Source organism: Amblyomma mixtum, chromosome 3 (genome assembly GCF_055824585.1).
Source record: "Amblyomma mixtum isolate Tamu chromosome 3, ASM5582458v1, whole genome shotgun sequence".
NCBI classification, from domain to species: domain Eukaryota; kingdom Metazoa; phylum Arthropoda; class Arachnida; order Ixodida; family Ixodidae; genus Amblyomma; species Amblyomma mixtum.
Window position 1 is genome coordinate 238,897,009 of NC_143014.1, and position 7,333 is coordinate 238,904,341.

The following is a 7,333-nucleotide window of genomic DNA, read 5'->3' on the forward strand; positions in this document are numbered from 1 at the left end:
ATAGAATTGTTTTAATGCATACAAAGCATTATCATCATTGTTACTGTTATTATTAATTAAACAAAAAACTCTACAAAGGAGTCGCAGATTAACCCTCTTCACAAAAGAGATAAGGTCTCTCAATGCACTGATGGTTTGCTGAATAATCCATCATAAAAAGCTGATAATTTCAATCAATATCTTAGGCTTGCAACAAGAATGGCAATAACTCAACATGACACCACTTGCGCACTAGCAGAAACTTTCACCTGCTTTAACATACATTCTGAGGCTCTCGAAGGGCGATCTGGCCAGGTTAGTGCACTTTTAGGTGAAATAAGCCCACTTCATTGCTACCATGCTCTTGCAAACATTCTGTTCTTTTTGACTGAACGGTTTCAGGAAAATTCTGCCATATGATTTGATAAGCTTTAAGGCCACTATTAAAGGGAAGGCACAAAATGCATTGAGAACTACTGATCAATTTACCTGTTATTGACTCCATATCAAATACTAGAAAAATTCCTATTTCAATGCATGACAAAATTTTTTAACATTCTCTGTTTTTTTTTAATCATCAGGAAGGTGATATTACAAGAAGGGGCATTGCATTAATTCTTGACAAATTTGCAGCTGAGCTGTATTCATCATTTGACAAATTGTTTAACTGTGCTTTTTTTCTCAGTGTTCAGAAAATCTTTGATTTGATGAAACATAGGATTTTACCAAGCAAACTGTACCTGCTTGGCTTTTGAGCTCCCTTTTTCGCTATCCTTGAGAATTTTTTGTATAGTCGTTCATTATTAAATTAAATAACCAAACTGAGCCTGGTGGTGAACTGCCAATATATAGAGGCTGGTAAACCGCTGTATTCTATTTCATCTTCCATACTCTTTAAAAAAATTTGATCACTAATGGTTTCAGCTCGATGACTTCAGGTGCTTGGTCTTCCAGTGCATGGACAGCACAGTTTTGCCCACAGATCAAGTACACTTTGAGACAGCAATGCATTATTGCAGGAAAACATAAATCATATGCTTAAATTGTTTTCTGACAATGGAATTTTAGTTAACGCACAAAAAAAATGATCTTTTTCAGGAATATTTCAAAGGCTAACAAATAGAGTGGTATGTTACTTAATCGTGGTTCTCTCTCCTGCAGCTGTAGTTCAATAGAATATGTGAACTGAATCAAATATCCTAGCATATTCTCTTATACTATAGTGGTAGCTTATTATGGTATGTTTGTGTCGCATTACGGAAGATTCTGTGGTTGCTCTTTAATGTGAAATCCTTGGCTCTAGTATCCATGAAAAAAACAACAATATTAGAAATCAGATATGAGGTATTACAATATTTGTTTCAACTCCTTGATGTTTGCCATGTGGGCAATATAGCTCGAAGAATGTTTGAAATGTGTTTTGAATAGCTGTCTTATGTCACCAAGTGTTTGCATTTTCCTGTTTCTAGGTCTTTCCATAGTCTTTTTTTTACAAACAGACATCACCATTTTTTACAAACAGACATTACTCATCACCATCTTTAGATATGAAACTTTTCAATAAAATCCACTTCCCATCGAAAGTTGCGGAACCACAAAATTTAGCTAGGTACAGGAAGGCAGCACACTGGCATATATGTGCCTGACAACTTTGGTGGATCACACAAAGAGCTCTTTACTGTACCATCTGTGCACAGCCTAAAGGGCCAGCTGAAGCTGCTGTATTATTCTTCAGTGTTTTGCTGCATTACCACGTGCAGTCTTCTGGCAGTGAAAAAGATGTGCGTGTGTGTGTGCAAGTTAAATGAAAGTGCCTTTTCGAGATGGCATCTTGGGCAAGAACATAAATAAGGTGAGGCTGAAAATGTTTTATCACAGCACAATAGAATCTATGTCATGAATAGCAATTCTACTTGATAGCACACTTCTTGCAAAATATCATTCTCATTATTGACACACTATATGATCACTGTAACATTTCAAAAAGAAAAAAAATTAATCTGTATTTGTTGTGCCTGTAATAATTGTTTCTTGTAGCTTTTGCTTGTTTTGATTCTTTTGCTTCCGGTAGGAGTAATTGCACAGTTTGCCCCAATTCTCAGGCTGTTTTTAATCTTTAATTTAATATTGTGTGAATAGAAGAAAAATAGCAAAGAGGTCTGTTACAGTGTCAGGTATTCATGCCTTTTCAAAAATGTGTGGACAGAACGAGTGCAGTGCATTTTATTTGTTCTGCTCAGTAAATGACCTGATTTGAAACTTTGCAAGCATTGTTCTGAACATATTGATTTATGATTGATTTCTACTGCAGTCTGGGCATTTAAATTCTTCTAGAGGGGCTGTTGGCACTTATTGTACTGTCTGCATCATTTTTTCATTGAGCACAGGTTCATCTGATGGTATGCTCTTCCATGCTTCGCCTTCAATGGGTTAAAATGTGCGCTTTACACAATTTTCTTGCCTCAGCAGCTTTGATACCAACTAAAGTCAAGAGGTTTCAACCTGGCATCTTAACAATAAGCAAATTATTTCTACTTCTATTTAATAAGAAAAGTTCAGCTTTCTGATGACCAAGTAACCATACGACCCATATCCCACATTGCAGTTCTAATCCCTACTGTATCTCTCTGCTTGGTGAAAATGCCATCATACCTTTCAATGAAAATTAAGTCTGTCTTGTACTAACATTGCACTTACTTGAAGGAGCTTTAAACCTTTTTTTCTACAGTCATGAAGGCAGTAGCTGATAAGCTATAGTTCAGGTGAAATATAATTTGCTTTCACTGGGCAATTGCCATCTGGATTTACATATGTGCAAGGGAAACATCCTAAACTTAGAATTCGACATAGTTGCAGCTGATATGAACTAATATCACCCAGTCTCAACCAGAAATCTGTTGGCCACAGTTTCAAATTAAGAATCATAGCTGTTTGCTAATATATGATGCCACACCTTCTCTAGCAAAGCAGCTTCACTGTTCAAGCTGGAACCAAGTGAAACTGTGTAATCAAAACTGAGGTGTGCCTGAAATATCATTGCAAATAGTTCTAGTTAATGACATAATAAAAGCCAAATGTTTGTCCTGGACCAATAGCAGGTCAACTTCACAAGCATGGCAGATTTCGAGTGGTCACCAGCTATGAAAACCACAGGGTTGTGTGTGATCTCAGCAGGGGTCAGTTGGGATTTGTGAGACTAAACTGTCTACATTTTCAGTTGATACCAGTCAAAAGCCTGCAGGTATATTAAGACTTCTGCTGTAATCTTTCTGTGCATGGTATGTCCCAGCTGGGATTAGTTCTTTTATAAGGAATTAACAGCTCTTAAAGGGATCTGCTTTTACACTGGCTAAGCTTGAAAAACAGTAGTAGGGAATAAAGTGTGTATACACTTTAGTGACCGCAGTGGGAACTGCTCGAGGAAAGAGCTGGGTATGCATTCGTAGGCGTGGCTGCGAGTGCTCCTGGCCTATGCAGTTTCGCCCATTTGGGCACCCCAAACTCGGTGCACTGCAGCCGCAATGAGAATCACAATTTGAGAAATCTCAAAAGTGATGCGGATATTACGGTCAGCTATAATCAACCTCTCAATAAATGAGGTGCATTACTGTAACTGGTAAAAAGTTAAATATTATATATTAATTTACAAGCCTGCGGGTTAAATAAATATCTTAGCTGTATTTAATCTATTTAAAAAATTGCCACATCTTCAGTGAAACACTCTGTAGGCCATCACTTTTGGACTAATTATAGCTTGTAGAGTACTTTCTCGAAGATAAATTAGGATTGGCATATATACTTTGCAATTGAAAACTCTCACATTCACCAGCTGAATTAATTTTATTTTATTTTTTTTGTTTCTGCTATACACGCTTTTCTTATTTTCTTCTTCAGTGACTACTACAAATTTCACATTGCAGTAAAAACCAGTTCAGCTGCAAATGTCGGTGCACATACTACGACACATTTCGCTAGTGATCAACCTGTGCCAGCTCGCCCCGTTACCCCTGCTTCTGGCCGAAAACCTCAACTGCAGCAATGAAATCAGCATTCTTGAATTCTTGAATATGCATGACATTTATGGTCATGTTGTCCAGGTGGTGATGTACGTGATTTGTGTGCATCTGGGAGAGACAATAGAAGTTAAATTTTTGGGCTACATATATGCCTGTACGACCTAAAGTGAGAGTTGAGAGTGCACTCAAGTGTCCACATATAGTTGTTAAATGCACCAGAGCATCGAATGCAACAAAACACATTGCTGCAGAGTTTTTCATAGGGCCATAAAAAAAAAAAGTAACAGCCAGGAAACGTAGCAGATGAATGTTTAGCGTGAAAAAAAATTGTACACCGTTGCCTGCAGTTTTTTTTATTATTATGACGTGTGCGCCATATTCTTCTCTGGAATTAGCAAGGCTGTGGGTTCTCACGATCGTTCTGCATGAGCAAAGAAAACCAAACAACACAAGTGATGAGTGTGCTATTTTTTCCATGATGCTATGCCAACTATATATACAGCTCAAATGTCGATTCCGTTTCTGAGCAGCTGTCTGTGGAAGTGTTTTAGCAGGTAAGAAGGAGCAGCCTAGAGCGTGCGAAGCTGTGGTACGCGTGCTCCTCTTCGCTGTTATAGCGGTGGCCACATTAATCCCATAGGATCATCGCCTATTGGAATCTCGAAACTGTGTATCTTAAAGTGCAGGTGACAAGAATAAAGCGGATGGCAAAAACAAAACCGTCGGAGCCAACGCGTGCAACCGCATCTCGTAGAGTGCTGCTTGTGCCATCTGCCGCGGCATAGTTTCGTTTTCGCGCTTTAGGGTCGTTCGCGCTGGCATCACAGCGGCGATGTAACTGTGCCAACAGCCGCAACAAAAATCACCTATTCTGTAAGCGTGCTCGCTTTGGCGTGGGGGCTTCCCGCCAGAAGTTGCCTAACACAGCGGCGGACAAGCACCGATAGAGTGTATAGTTTCGCTTTTTCTACCCGGCCGGCACTGACATTGCACACGCATTGAACAAATGCCGGAACGGTGTAAACTATCACCGCGAGGCGACTTCCGCGGCATGCGATGCGGAAATGATGCAACAATTGCATTATGTAACAGATACAGGCGATCGAGTTTCAATTACGTATACATGGGCTTTGATCTATGGCAGCTGGACTGGCTCATAAAAACGAGGTAAAACGCAGCAACCGCGAACGTAACAGTGGGGTTCTACTCGAGGTTTGTTTTGCAGAAAAAAAAAATCAATCCTTCCACTTTTGATTGTGATGATAGAAGCGCCAGCTGCGGAACAACATATAACGCGTGCTTCCATCTCGTATCGATATCACCGTTTCGCTGTACCGCACGCAGGCACCACGATCAGTGCTTTTAGTGGCAAAACCTATTGTGCACGACCCTTCCTCAAACACACGCACTCACGGTGAACTCTCGTTGTTTCGTGCTCGCTTTCTTAGCTCAAACTTTTGGTCAAATTCTATTCGAACTGAGGGTGCCAAGAGTGGACACGTGTGTGCGGCACGGTGGTTTTGTAGCCGCGTGCTCTCTTTGAGCAGTCTTATATTTATGTTTGTTGCGAGTAAACTTTTGAGATTTGCGCCAAGACTTTTGAAGATGAAGACAAGGACCATCACGTTTAGAGCCACATTGTGCGCGCGCCACGAAAAGGATATATATCGTTGCAACGCCAAGCACCAATGGTCGGGCATACCTCGACGTCTAATACTTCAAACTGTTAAGGGTCTGAAAATTTGTTCAAATCATGCCGATTTGAAATTAAGGGTAAGGGGACCGAAAATAGTTCTTGACACAAAGTTCGAAATAAAAAGAGCCCGACCAGAGGGTTTAATTCATTCACATTATGCGACCGCTCATCAGCACTGGCAGCATTAGCGGCGCCTCATGCGATGCCACTCGATCGGCCTCGCATGTTCTAAAATAAACTGGCCCCACGTCGTGACAGGAGCTCAGGGGGAAAAAAAAGAACTGCAGTGAAGCAGCCGCAAAGACCTCAACCCACACCAATTAAGCAACGCGCGCATAGTGCATGTAATGGCCTTTCATAGGATATATCGGTCCGGGGGCTGTCGAAAGCACGATGGCCGCGTGCAGCACGCTGCATTGCCATGCTTCATCATCGGTCAGGACAGGTAAACTGTACGGCCGTTGAATAAGCGTGTACTACCGGCAGTTTTGTCGCAATGAAACACGAGATTTTGACGGGACCGAAGTACCTTTTCGTAAATACCGCAGATTTGAATGAAGCGATTTCCGTGTGTGTACAGTACACACCGTACATACCTCTCGGGCAATAATGGCCCTTAGTAGCTGAGAAAGGCTAGAGCAAAAAAAAAAAATTAAATCTGACATTAACAAGTGATGCGAATTCAATCAGCCACTGTTCTGTTTGAGGAAAGATAGGTCAAAAACGGTAAGAGAAGACTGTAAATCGAATTTACCAAATATCATTCTAATCATTTAGGGCCTTTTATTAACAGGTGACGACCAACATTACCCAGTTTGTGCACCCAAAGCATCTGCATGAAAACAATTCCTGCTCAAAAAGTGCCTTCAAAAGAAATATAGTTTGCAAGAGACTGAAGCTACCGTATAGAAATTGGCAGATGTCTTGAACCTGAAAACAATGGATGAACTAGCCACGTGATGTTTTCCATGTCATGTTGCATGGCATGAATTAACATGGAAGAGTTTTCTTTATGCTCTGTCAGAGTGCAGTTTAGGGAGATACCAATTTCACTAACTACCAGCGAGAGCCAAGCGCTACAGAATCTGCCTCATTTGCAGTAGGTCTCTTCGATTTGGCAGCACCAGCTGCACCAGTTCAAGGGGTGCAGCACCGTCGTCCTCGTTTTTCCGGTGCCGCGCGCGCCCCCTGCACTTTCCTCCTCGTTTTGCCAAGGTGCAGGCCTAGTTCTGCACAAGTTCTTCGCCGCCTTGCACTCGGTCAGAAGGTAGTGCAGCATGGCACGCCTGCACTTGCGCCTTCGTTTTGCCAGTGGCCGGTGCGCGCTAGTGTACGGGCTGTATCTGCACTTGTTGAACTGGCGCTGCACGCTCACGTGACTGCTTGGCGCCGCTGCAGAACTAGTACAGCCAGTGCAAGCCAAATCGAAGAGACCTAGTGGGTTGGAACCCCAGTAGTGCTAGGACGGTTGCCTAGCCTTATTGAAATACCTACAAAGACCATCCAGTTAAAAGCACCCAGATTACAATATTCAGCAAGAGCTTTCCTAGCACTGTCAGTGCTGAATGAGGTGGAGGTATAGGCAGAAGCATCCGACATCAAGGGGTGGTGCTATCAGAAAAGGTGTACCTACCTGTAAAAA